Source organism: Lissotriton vulgaris, chromosome 5, assembly GCF_964263255.1.
Source record: "Lissotriton vulgaris chromosome 5, aLisVul1.2, whole genome shotgun sequence".
Lineage (NCBI taxonomy): Eukaryota > Metazoa > Chordata > Amphibia > Caudata > Salamandridae > Lissotriton > Lissotriton vulgaris.
In genome coordinates this window covers 82011851-82025681 of record NC_141693.1, presented here as the reverse complement: position 1 = coordinate 82025681, position 13831 = coordinate 82011851, and the positions used below count along the sequence as shown (strand labels likewise).

General features: G+C 47.9%; 1 protein-coding gene across 6 annotated transcripts in view; it reads left to right on the top strand.

Annotated features, from left to right (window-relative positions):
• Positions 1-361: 361 nt before the first annotated feature.
• Positions 362-13831, top strand: part of LOC147710254 (butyrophilin subfamily 2 member A1-like) — a 162590-nt gene continuing 149120 nt past the window's right edge. For all 6 annotated transcript variants that reach the window (XM_086920945.1, XM_086920943.1, XM_086920944.1 and 3 more), the window contains exon 1: positions 362-466. The gene's annotated coding sequence lies outside the window, so the exon portion shown is untranslated. The remainder of the gene's footprint in view (positions 467-13831) is intronic.

Genomic DNA, 13831 nt, shown 5'->3' with positions numbered 1-13831 from the left:
TTGAAACTGCGATTGCGACTGGTTTTGACAGCCAGAACCCTCTTAAAGTAAGTAGGTGGTGGGTGTTCGTGCGGGTATCACAACTCCAATGAGGCAGTGCCCATTCTCTTATCAGCAGGGTGGCAGAAAGAAGGCAAAGTGGAGATACACATAAATGTGCCTCATCCTTTGTGCAGTGCTGGAGGAGCCCTTGAATACACCAAGGGTACAGTCACAGGATAGAAAAGCTGTAATGACCTTTCGGCGAGCCTGGCCATGCTCTCCTGTGGACTTAGCTCCGATTTCTCTGAATTGCACTGTTTACATTTCCACATGTGAACATCACGTCCAAGGTCTGGCTTCAGACTTTGGCCCTCTGTCACTAACTGCCTTTTTATACCAAAGCTCCTGCCCGGCCTCTCTTGTGAGAGGGTTCTTCGCTGTGGCTGTTGATCTGAGAGCCAGAGAGGTGCTTGTCCAGCAGGAGGTGAGTTTTGCTACCACGTGTTACATGTTTTGCTTATTTTTAAGAATCTCATGCGTCCTCTTTCCTGTGTAATCTCAAAAGTGAATATAGCCAATTCTGAGCACTGTTCGCCCTCCCAGGCCACTCTCCTCTCTCTCGTGAAACATGGTATAGCGCCAAGTGCAGCCTGGCTGCGCAGCAGCGCTTGAAATGTGAAAACAAATGGTAGTTACAATCTGAAGGGAAGCAGGCTGACAGGAGACACCTGGACCTGGCAGCCATTAGAGTGACCTATGGACCTCTTCTAACAAGCATCGGAAAAGTCAACTGGTATAGATCACAGACATGTGCACATATATGAAGATAGCAACCCACATACAGACATCCAAATACATCTTTAGCAAAACACCTGCAGACATCCATGCACACACAAACCACTATAGAGACAGAAACCGACTCTGGAACCGATGAACCTGCTTCGGTCCGATGTTGGCTCAGCATCTGACAAGTCTCTCTGTGATGTGGTACCAGGCCCAGCTCCAGGAATTTCTACTTGGGTAGGCCAAGGGTGCTTTTGGGGGGGCCACTGCAGTAGTCACGGCCGGCATGATGGGTGAGGGGTTGGGGGGGTCGCGCTGGGGTTTAATTTAATAATATTAATTTTAACTATTCAGCATGGAGAAGGACAGAGTGTGCATGACTGGTTTGGGCTGCCCCAGAGCGCCAACCAAATAGTCTTTACGCACTCAGGAGTGGGCACACTACTCATCTCTTGTCCTGCTCGCAGAACAGCCCCGTCCACCCGCTACCAAACATAACATGGTAATAACTGAAAGTTATTACCATTTTATGTTTGTGCTTCTCGCACTGCGAGAAAGTAGTGGGGCAACGCTCCTCCGCCCTAGTGTAGGAGCCGCCCCTGCACTGCGGGCCCAATTTTTTGCTTCTGAAGGTAGCCTACAAGCCCTAGTTTACATCATATCTACTTGCAAACAGTCGTCATGATACTATGGATTGATTCTGTGTGTATACAGAGCATGTGGAGAGTTATTTGAAAGTAAGAGCAAAGTCTGGCCCTAACTGCAAACCCTCGTATTCCATCAAGCCAGGATTCAACACAAGTACTTGAATACCAAGCATATTATAATAGTTCAAGATTGAGGCAGTCCCTATTACCACACGAAAGCCTTGACATCATTGTATTAGAAAAGATGGCTTTTTACTTGTTGCAATTTGTCCAACGCTTATTTCTCTGCACACATTTAACTTGATCATTTTACTTTCTTGTCATTCTTCTGTGATGAACTTTCAAAGATATAAATTCTTGAAAAACAGTAACACATTTGAAAAAAGAGAAATGAGTATTTTATGAAAACTGCCAGCAGTTTTCACACCGACCATTTCAAAACTAGCAGTCCAGTCATAGAGTAACCTTCTATTATTCTTTGAAAACTCCCTTATAAACTAATGCATACATAGGTTTCAGTGAGCTCCTTTTTTATGTGCTAAGATAATCAAATTATGAAAGATAAAGCATCAATCTGTAATGCAATACAGGAGAATGAGACACCCATCTAGTTGCTGAATTACACAATGTGAAACTAGAAATCCTGGGATCAATCCTGGCTTCCATGCTTGACCAAATTGTGTGATCTTAGCCAAACCTTTATTTCCCTGAGCCTCTTTTATTCATCATCACGTAAGAGGGCACTTTCAAATGCATGTGTTCTAGATGTGCACTGTACAAAACACATTTTCTGTGAGAACAAGCCCGGGCACTCATACATCATTTGATGTCTGAGTGCTCGGGCTTGTTTTAATGTGTAAGGTAGATCCCTAGGGGTCACATATCGGGGGTGTGGGTGATTTCCTCCTCCCTTGAGAACCATAGCAACAATTTGAGAATTAGGATGATACCCCTAAGAGTGAGCGCCAACACCACCCGGGCCCTATCACCCAACACGGAGTTTATTTCAAAACACATTTTCTGTGGGATTTAGTCTACTATAGTAGTGTTTCATCTGCACTAAGAATCTAAGCCACAAGTAAGGCACACATAACAACAGACCTGCGTTTTAGTTTACGAAGAGCCAGATGTACAACCTTTTTTTGCGTATGTATGACGTTACAACGCATACTTTTACCACACATGCCTTTACAACGCGGTTTTTACATCGCATGCCTTTACAACGCATAGTGCTTTGGGGCGCTGGATAGTGAATAGTTTAATTTACTATTCCAACTCCAGTCCCCGTGGATAGTAGGGAAGGTGTTGGATAGTAATTTAAACCTATTCCCTATCCTAGAGCGCCCCCCAGTGCAATGCGTTGTAATGGTTTGCGTTGTAAAAGTTGCGTCGTAAAGGCACTGCGTTGTAAAAGTTGCGTTGTAAAGGTTGTTTACCTTTTTTGCAGTCGCAAATGGGCAATGGGCCCATTTGCGACTGCAAAAAAGGGTATTGGTATGTGCAAACGCTATTGTGCAAGACTGTATTAGGAAGGGGCATTCCAAGGGCATCCCTTCCTAATAGCGAGACACATTTGTATGTATCAGTACTTCAAGTAGGTGGTAAGCCACTTGGAAAGAGGATGGAGTCACCAGGGGATCCCTTCCTCTTTGTGAATGGATGCAAAAAAATTTGGTAAGAGCAGGCAGGGATCCCACGGACCTCTGCCTGCTCTTAGAAAATGAAACAAACGTTTCATTTTTCTTTTTGAAATGTATCCCATGTAAGGTCCCTTTGATGGGAAGAGGAGGTTTCTGAGGTGGGAGTATGAGGCAAGTAACACTACTCAGCCTCCCTCATTGCCAGTCTTCAGAGAGAATCTCTCTTCATTACTACCTGCAGAGACCCCGGACTCTACAGCACACTCCCTTCCTGGCCTGATTATCCATTTTCTACCATCCATCTCCCATGCACCTTAGCCCATAGCTGACCTTGGGCCCCAGCCCCATATCAGCCACCATCCGACTCCATTTTTATTATTCCCGGTAAAAAACATTAGGAAAATTACCCTCAAACTTAAACCATTGCATATGACGGGTGAAAAAATATGAACACACACTTTAAAATATATTCCACAGAGGCCCTAATGACCCGACTTCTAATTAAATACACAAATACAGAAAGGCCATGACAGGGCCGGCTTTAGCGCTGGTGCAAAAGTCTTTATTGGTACCCCACCAATGACCTCTTTCTCCTCGGATCCCTTTACTACCACCCTCCAACAGTGCCCTTCAACTCTCCATAGACCCTCCCTTCATGCCTTCCTCCTTGGATGTCCTCACTGCTACCCTCCAACAGTGCCCCACATCTCTACGTAGCCTCTCCCCCTCATGACCTCCTCCTCAGACTCCCTCACTACCACCCTCCACCAGTGTCCCTCATCTCTCTGTATCCCCCCTACACCCCATGACCCCCTCCTCGGATGCCCTCACTGCCATGCTCCACCAGTGCCCCTCATCTCTCCTTAGCCTCTACCTCTCATGACCTCCTCTTCAGACTCCCTCACTACCACCCTCCATCAGTGCCCCTCATATCTACGTAGCCCCTCTCTCACATGCACTTCATTCGTTGCATAGCGCTACTCATAGTGTAAGGTGTCACAGTACTTACATCATGCACACATTATGCAGAGACAATCAATCATACAAGTATGTATATCAGCATATAGGGAATGTCACATAAGCCAATGAGGATTACAAGGTGTAGGAATCACATGTCATCCATACTGCTGGGCAGTATGTTTTAAGAGAGTTTGGTCTGGAGAAGCACAAACACAGGATTTAAAGCAAACCCCAGTGGTGGTGTGGGCTTTACTGATTAAAATGTATGTCTGCCCTAGCAAACTTTTTATAGCAACATTAGAATAATGAAAGGCTGGAGAAATATTAACTACAGTAAATAGTTCTAATTATTTCTTTCAGGTTTGTATGTGGCTCTTTGATGATAGTTCATAGATCACTGTCCTGTTAGGATTGTAACTTCTGAACTGCAAGTAACAAAAGGATCTCTGTAAACAAGGCAGTAACCCACTGAGCTGTCTACATAAACTACAGTTTACCTGCGTTTCAAAACTACCAACAAAGAATTGCTCTCCAGCAGGATCATTAATCACCAGAGTCATCTAGATTTTTTTTACTGTTTTCTTGCATTTCTGTCAAAGAAAGGATTTGTCCATTTCGCCATGCCCCTATTCTACCTGCGCGACTGGGCGGGGGCCCAGCCCATCTTACTAAAAGGAAGTGCATGATTGGGGGGGGGCTGTGAGAAAGAGCCCAGGCCCAATCACGCAACTCCTAGAAGAAGAAAAATAAAGTTCAGAGGAAGGTTTTAAATTTCAGTGCCCATTTTCTGTTGGCCTTCTTAATGTCGCTGCCAGTGGCAGCTAGTGACATTTGAAAGTGGTGAGGGTGTAAAGTTAGGGATGACTTAAGTAGCAAGCGAGCACTACATTTTGTTTTACTCTACTTTAACCTTATTATTTTGAAGACTGTGTAGCCCCATCAAAAGGGATTCATCACACCTATTTCAACAGAATCACAATTACAACAGGAGTATGTGACCACTTTGTGCTCTCTGCCGAGAGGCCAAGAATGGATGGCCATGTATTCTGAACATGGTTTTGACTGACTGCAGGCACTATGAGAAACGTGCAGTGCCCTCAGTCTCAATTGTGGCATAGACACAAAGCGCTGCTGGTGCAAACTCTATCTAAAGAACAGGTGCCTGGAATCTTGTATGATCTGATTCATAAGGCGCTGTCTGCCACATTTCACATTTAATGTAGCCATATTATTGGAGTGCTTTGCCTGAGCACCAGTCCAGTTACTTTACACAAGGAGAACACACTCAGTTTTGGTTTCCACACGCAGATCACAGACTATTCCACTTTTCACCCAGTGAATGGCTGTAATTAAATAAAGCAAGTCTGTTTGAACGTCATTAAGAGCTGAGCATTTGCTACAGCAGAGTGAGAACAAACCACGGTTCTTAATTAAAAGAAAATCCCCGAGAAGATCTTAAGTATATTCTGAAAATATGCCACTTCCCACCTTGAGGAAAATCCCCTCACCGAATGCGGGTAAATAACTGCCACCCACATTTTAAACAGCAGAAGATCTCTGCGACAGAGGCGCAACTAGAGCCAAATTTCTTCTAAGAAAACATTTGGGGGGGGGGGGGGGGGGGAGTGAGTGATTCTTCCAGCAATATGCAGAGTAAAGCTGCAGGGGCTCTAAGAAGAAGGGGTGAAAAACAACAAGGCCTCATTAACATGCAAATGGTCTTTTAAAGACCTGTGAAGTGCTCGGGTGTGGCTGTCTGTGTGCCCAGGAAGCTGTCTCAGCTGCGAGGGCCAAGGTTCATGTTTGGGTGGGCCTGGCCCAACCGCTAGAACCGGGCCTGTGTGGTGCTCATGTAAAGCACTCCGAGGCCCTTGGACCGAGTTTATAATGTATAAAAGTGAAGAAAACAGCACAAAACAGGGCCTCAAGGCGCTGAAATACATCATGTCAATGCGCACATGACCTAAAGACATGAATGCGCATGAACCACCACCACCAGACATGCCGTCACTGATGCACAGAGAGACAGTGAGGCTCACATAGACAACACTGTCAAGAAACACGCAGATTCACAACACACATGGGCAGTCACAAATCACACACAGACTCACGTAGGTAGGCAAGGTGCCTGACGGAAGGAGGAACGGACAAACAGATGTGTTCTGGCTTCACCCCCATGTAATCTTTAACTCCTCTGTACATCAACATAACCTCGTTAATGCCCAGTGAGCTCTTGGCCTCTCCTTCTGTGGTGGGTATTCTTGCATGTAAGCATACTGTGTTTTCAAAACCCTTCCCAAAAGGCAGTGGAGCACCGCACTTAATCAAAGGCAGGGAGGTGGTTCCGAGATGGGAGGTGACTGTGTTTGTAAGTGTGTGGCGTTTGTGTGATCCTATCCAAAAGGCAGTCGAGTGCTGTCCATGATGGAAGGGAGGGAGGCAGTTCTGAGATGAGAGGTGGCTGTGTGTGGTATTTGTGCAGTAGCAGCCGACATGGCTCGTGTGTGGCGGGGTGGTAGTGAGGGGTCGTGAGGGGGATCCGCAAGCGGTGTCGCCGGAAAATAAAAATAAATAAATAAAATGAAGCCTACCTTTCCACCGAGTCCCGCGTCTTCTCTGCTCCTGCTCTCCTGCACCCCTGCCTCCAACAGGAACAGGAAGCAGGCAGCCAGGCTCCCTCCCCTAAGCCAATCACAACGCTGTAATGCAGCATTGTGATTGGTTGGGATTGTGCCCAGCCAGGGGGTTGGGCATGTCCTCCAAGAGGCTGCAATGCAGCCTGCATGGAGAAGGGCAGAGTGCGCATAACTGGATTGGGCGACCCAAGAGGGCCGACCAAACAGTCTTGTGCACTTAGGAGTGGGCAAACTACTCCTCCCCTGTCCACCTCAAAGAGCAGAGCTACCCTGCCCACCCGCCCACTTGCAATGCGCAAAGCAAACATAAAACGGTAATAACTAAAAGTATTTTTAAGGAAAGTTTTTGGGTTCACAAGTTTGTGGTCGTGTGGCTATGTGGGTGGGTGAATGTGCGGTTGAGTTACATTTAGATGGAGGTGTGCATGAGTCACAACAACGGGGTCAGTCACCGGAAGTCGCCGGTCTGGTCTCGTGCCCCATCCGGGCTAACCAACAATGCTCTTCAGAATCGGACGTGTCTCACGTTCGCACGTTTGGTGGCATTGTAGGCCGCACTGATCCTGAGGCCCCACGACTTTGAAGATCGGTTGATCGTTGTGTGGACCCCGGATATTCCCTTGTTGACTCTGGGATTGAGTATTCCCACCGCTTAGCTAAACTGCCGAGAAGGGCTGAAAGAGACCGTGCAAGTGCTGAAACCCACCTAGTAGGCACTGAGGATTGCTCTCCCTGTGGTTGGGTGATCCGTCGAAACCCGAAAGAGATATGGCGACCAAACCGGAGACTGATAAGCAGTAGTCCTAGGTCACCAGGGGATCCCGACTTGTGCATTTGAATAAACTGAACCGCTACACACAGCCACTGGTTCTCCGGTGGGGACTGGGAAGACACATGACGGCGGTGGAGAGGCCTCGGGCCCGGCAGTGGAACCTACTTTGATGGACGTGATGGCCGCCATAGCGGGGGTTCAGTCCTCCCTTGGGACCAAGATTGAGTCGTTGGAACACAAGATTGACACAGTCTCAATCCAGGTGAACTTGATTCGGGCCGATCTTACTAAAACCAGTGAGAAGGTAAAATCACCTGACATCAAAACTGCGAGCCTGACTGACGATGTGGTCGAACTACAGCATGAGGACCGTAACCTCAAAACCGCCAGTGAAATAGCAAGTCGCAAGCTGGATGAGTACGAAGGATGGGCCCGGCGGAATAACGTGCGCATCATTCGGGTCCCGGAGAGGGCCGAGAGCCAAGCCTCTGATCTGCTTGTGGAGGACTTGATACTTAACCATCTGAAGCCAAAGGGATTGAGTAACCTCTTTACGGTGGAACGAGCGCACAGGGTCCCGTGTGGTAGACCGCGCCCGGGGGCCCCACCTAGACCGATGATCGCCAGAGTCCTCAACTTTCGAGACAGAGACGCTATCCTGCAGGCCTCCAGAACCGGGGGACCCCTACAATATGAGAACTCCACCCTCAATTTTTTACCAGACTTCATTCAGGCGGTTCAGCGTCAGAGACAGAGCTTTATAGGAGTCAAGAGGAGGCTCCGGGATAAAGGTTACAAGTATGCCATGATGTACCCAGCTAAGCTGCGTGTTGAGATGGAGGAGAAAGTCTATTTTTTTGATAATCCTGAAATCGCATCAGATTGGGTGGAGAACTTGCTGTCGCGGGGAGGCCCTTTGAGACAGAGCGGTGAAGAAGACGGGGGTTCACAAGAACAGTAATCATGCGAGCGATTGACGTTAGTGCGATGGGACGTTCCGGGTGGGGGGTCGATTGTTAGTTGCTCCAGTCAGAATATGGTAGGAATTATTGTCAAGGCTGAATCAAGCATCCTAGGGGTGTGTGGGGCAGCGAAGAGCCAAACTCCTCCTCAGATCTACAATTAGATAGTTTTAGTTAGATGAAGGGGCGACAGGCACACTGTGAGTTGGGGTTTGGCGATAGCCACGTGCAGGGGTGCAGGGTGGGGGAGGGAAGGGGGGATTGAGGTTTGATTTGTTTGTGAGTGTATTTGTTTTTGTTGGTTATTGTTTATTTATCTCAGGTGACGTTACAGTATTGATCATTTCTGCACATGGGTTCTGCGGCACGTAGAAAATCGAGGGTCGGGGATGAGAGTGCTGAGTTGGAACGTAAATGGCTTGGGAGACAAGATCAAGAGGGGGATGATTTGTCAACTTTTCAAGCGACACTCCCCTGATGTTGTGTTACTCCAGGAAACACACCTAGTTGGCAATAAATGCATGGCCCTCCACAAGGGGGGATATAAAATGGTGGTGCATGCGGGCTTCACATCCGGTTCCAGGGGAGTGGGGATCCTAGTTAAGAATTCCTTCCTATTTTCCGTGCAAATGACCTGGATTGATCAGAGGGGTAGATACGCCGGTGTCACTGGCCAGTTGGGGAGCCAGACGATCACTCTCCTGTCTATTTATGTGCCGCCGGGCCTTCAGACTGAGACGTTTCGGGACCTGAGTACCATTTTCCTTGCGCTTCCTAAGAGGTCTGGTAATGGGTGGAGATTTTAACTCAGTGTTAGATGGTGAGATAGACCGTTGCCCGCCCCGGGTGCTTACGCAGTCACAGAGATGGCTGTCTGAATTTTTGGGGGTGTTGGGGTTGGTTGATAGCTGGCGTGTGCGTAATCCGACGTCCACACAATACACCCATGTTTCGGCCGCGCATGGATCACTGTCGCGAATTGATTATGTACTACTCCCGGCGGCTATGGCGCCCTCGATTCAGGAGGTCAAATATCTGGGGAGAGGTATATCGGACCACTCCCCGTTGTGGCTTAGTCTTGCTCTTGAATTGCCGGCAGTCGGCAGAGTGGCTCCCATAGAGGCCTGGCGGTTGAAGGACCCCACGATTAAGAAGGAAGTCCTTAAGATGGCGGATAGGTATTTTCTGGAGAATGAGGGGTCAGTACATTCCGCCGGGTCACTCTGGGAGGCGTATAAAACTGTTGCGAGGGGCGAGGTGTTGTCCATAGTCTCGAGGAAAAAGAAAGAGTGGCTGGCGGCAGTGACCTGCAAGGAGGCGGAGGTCTCGCGTCTGGAAAAGCGAGTGGCTGGGTCTCATACGATGGCAGACCTCCATCTGTTGAGGCTCCGAGAGGAGGAGTATAGGAACTTAGCCAGAGAGTGTGCGGTGGCACAACACAACGCAACTCAGAGCCGTATATATGAGCACGGGGACAAGGCCGGTAAATTGATTGCATGGTTAGAGAGGGGTGAGCGAGCGTCCCGGTTGGTCCCTGAATTTGATGGGCAGGAGCGGGGTGTGATCAAGGACCCGCAGGCTGTAGCGGATGAGTTTGCTGAGTACTATCGAGGAGTCTATGAGGCTGGGAATGACTTTACGGAAGAGGAGAACAGTGAAATGATCAAAGATATTATCATGCCACGTCTTTCAGAAGATGATAGGAGTTATCTTGACTCTGCCATGACAGATGACGAGATCGCCCAGGCGACACAGCAGGTCAATTCTGGTAAGGCCACTGGCCCAAATGGAATACATATCGAGTTGTATAAATTGAATGCCAATAAACTAGCGCCCTATATCCGTGCCATGTTTATGGAAAGCAGAGAAAGAGGAGAGTTCCTGTATGACCAGCGCGTGGCCAATATAGTTGTTATACATAAACCTGGCAAACCTAGGACGCTATGCTCCTCCTATACGCCCATATCGCTTCTTAACATGGAGCCTAAAATATTGGCTAAACTCCTGGCTACCAGATTAGTGAAAGTGATAACAACCTTGATACATCGGGATCAATCCGGGTTCATGCTGCGCCGCAGCACAGCATTGAATCTGCGTAGGCTCCATGGTGTTCTCGGAATGTCCGCTAGGCTGCAGGAGCAGGCAGTGTTGGTATCGCTAGACGCCACAATGGCCTTTGATAGAGTGGAATGGCCATATTTATTTGCGGTATTGGCGAAGATGGGTTTTGGAGGCGAATTTATCAGTTGGGTACGCTTGTTATACACTAATCCCTTGTGAGAGTAGTTGTCAACAACTGCAAATCGGGTGATCTTTCCCTCGGGAGAGGCACCAGATAGGCAGACCCTCCAGCTTATCGCGATTTCGCGATTTGCAAAAAAATCGCGAAATCGGCCGATCTGTTGAAATGCCGCGATATTTGGGCAAAAGCCCGCGAAATTTGCAGTTTCCGCCGTTTCCGCCGTGAAGTGCTAATAAATAAATAAATAAAACAGCTGAGGAAATCTTCTGGTGACAGGGCGCTTTCACAAATCAAAGTCATGTTTCTAGAGGCCCCGATGCTCGCACTAATTCTTACATTTATAAAGCAAGCATCGAGACGTGCTTTTGGCGCGTTCAAGGTTGCTATGTTCTTTTTAAATAGACCTCTGCTTAAATGTAACCAAATTCGTCACTCAAACATGTATACTTGACCATGTCCGAGGGACATCAATCAGTGTTTCCTTTTTATCACGACACAGGGGCGCATATTGGGCTTACGGGCGCCATTATTTCAGCCTTCCTCCCTTGCACTTTCACCCCTGCCCCGAAATTGTGACTTTTAAACTCAGAAATGCATTGCGAGCGCCGGGTTTGGTCTCGGGTAAAAGCTTCTTCCCGTCCCAGAACTTGCCTCCCTTTGTGCCGAGACCACGAATGGGCCGGGCCAGCTCTCAAGCTCCCCCCGGAGGTCCACTCGGCATAAGCATCATTGTGCCACTGTCCCAGTTATTGAAATATGTCTCGGACCCCAGACCCTAGCAGCATATGTCCGTGCTCGGCAGTGTGTGGCCTTGGAGCGGCCTCTGTTGTGGGGCCGGCGTGTGCCGGGTCACGGGGGCCGCAGATGTCTGGGAGGGGCCTGGAGCGTACCCGGGGGCTGACAATCTAATCATGAAAGATTGACAAATTCAATTTCCAACCGGGCGATGCTCGGCCGCGCGCTCCGCGTCCATTTCTGGGGTCTCTGCTTTCGGGATTTGGGATTTTTTATAAGAGGAAGACCACAGCACATTTGGTAAGAGCACAACTTGTATACTGTAACATTTTACGTGGAAAAATAGTATTAAATAAGTCCGTCTTGCATGTTTAATAAGTAATTTGCAAGCGCACGAGCGTTAGTTTGACCGTGTTCTGACTTGTCGTCCTTGTGAAATGCCATGTGCACATTTTGCACATTAGCGGTAAAACTGTGCAAATTATCAATTTATTTTCTGTCGCATTTAAGAATGGATTGGTGTCTATATTGAGACTAGACCGTAAAATATGTAGAGTTTGAAAGGCCATATACCAGACAATTGGTATGAGGTATCCTTAAGTTTTAATTTTCAATGTGCTCGAGCAGAAGCGAATTCCAATGCGAAGAGAAACCGAAATCCATGGCTAGGGGGCTGTCTGTTAATAGTAATCGTGTTTATTCAATGTCTTTTCAGTCATTCCGACATCTATGGGGTGTATTATTTACAGCATGTAGCTCTGTGATGCTCACCTTCTGTGTTCAGCGGCCATACACTTTAGGACAAGCCTTTACAATGCAATGGTCTCGGCATCATTAAAGGTAGAGCTATTGGCTTTGCTCATGACATTTCTTTTTTTTTCTTTAAATCATAAATAAATGGCATTGTCATTTACATTGCCAATACACAGCACTCTGCACTCAACAGCACACACCACTCTGCACCTGCACTCACTGCTCTGCACCTGCACTCACTCTGCACTCACTACTCTGCACTCACTACTCTGCACTCTGCACTCACTACTCTGCACTCACTACTCTGAACTCACTACTGAAGTAGTGTGGCTCACTGGTTAGAGGCGGCAGACCCGAGAGCAGAGGACGGCCCGGGACCAGGGTTCGATTCCCGGCGCGGCAGGTTTCTGGACCAGGGTCAGCGGACTCGATAATTCTCTCGCCTCGGTGCCCACTCTGATCAGCGATCACACTCGGCAACTCTGGGCACTAGCTTGCCTCATCTTCACTAACGGCCCCACCAGACCGCCGGGGATGCCTGGTCTCACCCTGGAGATACCCATTAAGGGACCATCTCTCAGGGAAGCCAGGAAGGGTTTCGCAGCGGTCGAAGCGCCTTGGGACCCTACGGGTAAGTAGTGCGCTATATAAATGCCTATACATACATACATACTCTGACAACTTAGGGATAAAAGTACGTCAAAGATGACTTTTTCCAGACACAACACCAGTTTGGGTTCAAATAAATAGGGTACCTTTGTGAAATAAGGATCAATGATATTCGTTGCACAAGGCAATTCTCCGAGGTTTAAAAGATGCTGAGAGCATAATGACCCATCCACCTAAGAAAATCAGACCCTCCAGCTTATCGCGATTTGCAAAAAAATCGCGAAATCCGCCAAACTGAACGTACATGGCCAAGATTAACATGCCTTTTAACTAAAACAATTGGGGTGAATTGTAAATAAACAAAATGTACATAGCTCCATGTTGTCAAATAACTCAAAAAGTAAGATATCTGTGTTTGGTGTTGCAAAAAAGCCAAAATAAAATGCCGCTAAATGCCGCTAAATTTCCATTTTTGTGCCGCTAAATTTTCATTTTTGTGCCGCTAAATTTGCCAATCCATGCCGCTATATCCTGGGGGGTCTGGATAGGGATGCTCATTGTCTCCGCTACTCTTTGCGTTGTATTGTATTGTATTGTATTGTATGTTGGATTTATGTAGCGCTTATCACCCAGGGGTCTCTAAGCGCTTGCCTTGGGAACCCGTCCTAGCTTTTCCCTGTGAGATAGCCCCTACAGGGCATCCCCAAGGTGAAAGCCAGGCATCCCGCCGCGGGGGCCGTTGTGGAGATTAAGCAAGCTTAATGCCCAGAGTTGCAGAGTGTGAACCCATGATTAGGTCAGGCACCGAAGCGAGAATTATCGAGTCCATGGACATTTGAGCTCAAGACCCTGCCGCGTCGGGAATTGAACCCTGGTCCCGGGTCTGACCTCTGCTTCAGGGTCTGCCTGCTCTAACCAGTGAGCCACACTTCTCCACATCGCGTTAGCGATGGAGCCATTGGCGGCTTGGGTGAGATGAGACATAAAAATACGCGGATTGCGCTGGACACCAGAATGGCAAGATAAGATCTCGTTGTATGCTGACGATGTTCTGCTCTATCTCACGAAGCCTAAGGCCTCCTTCCATTATTTTCTTGATGTGCTTGCTAC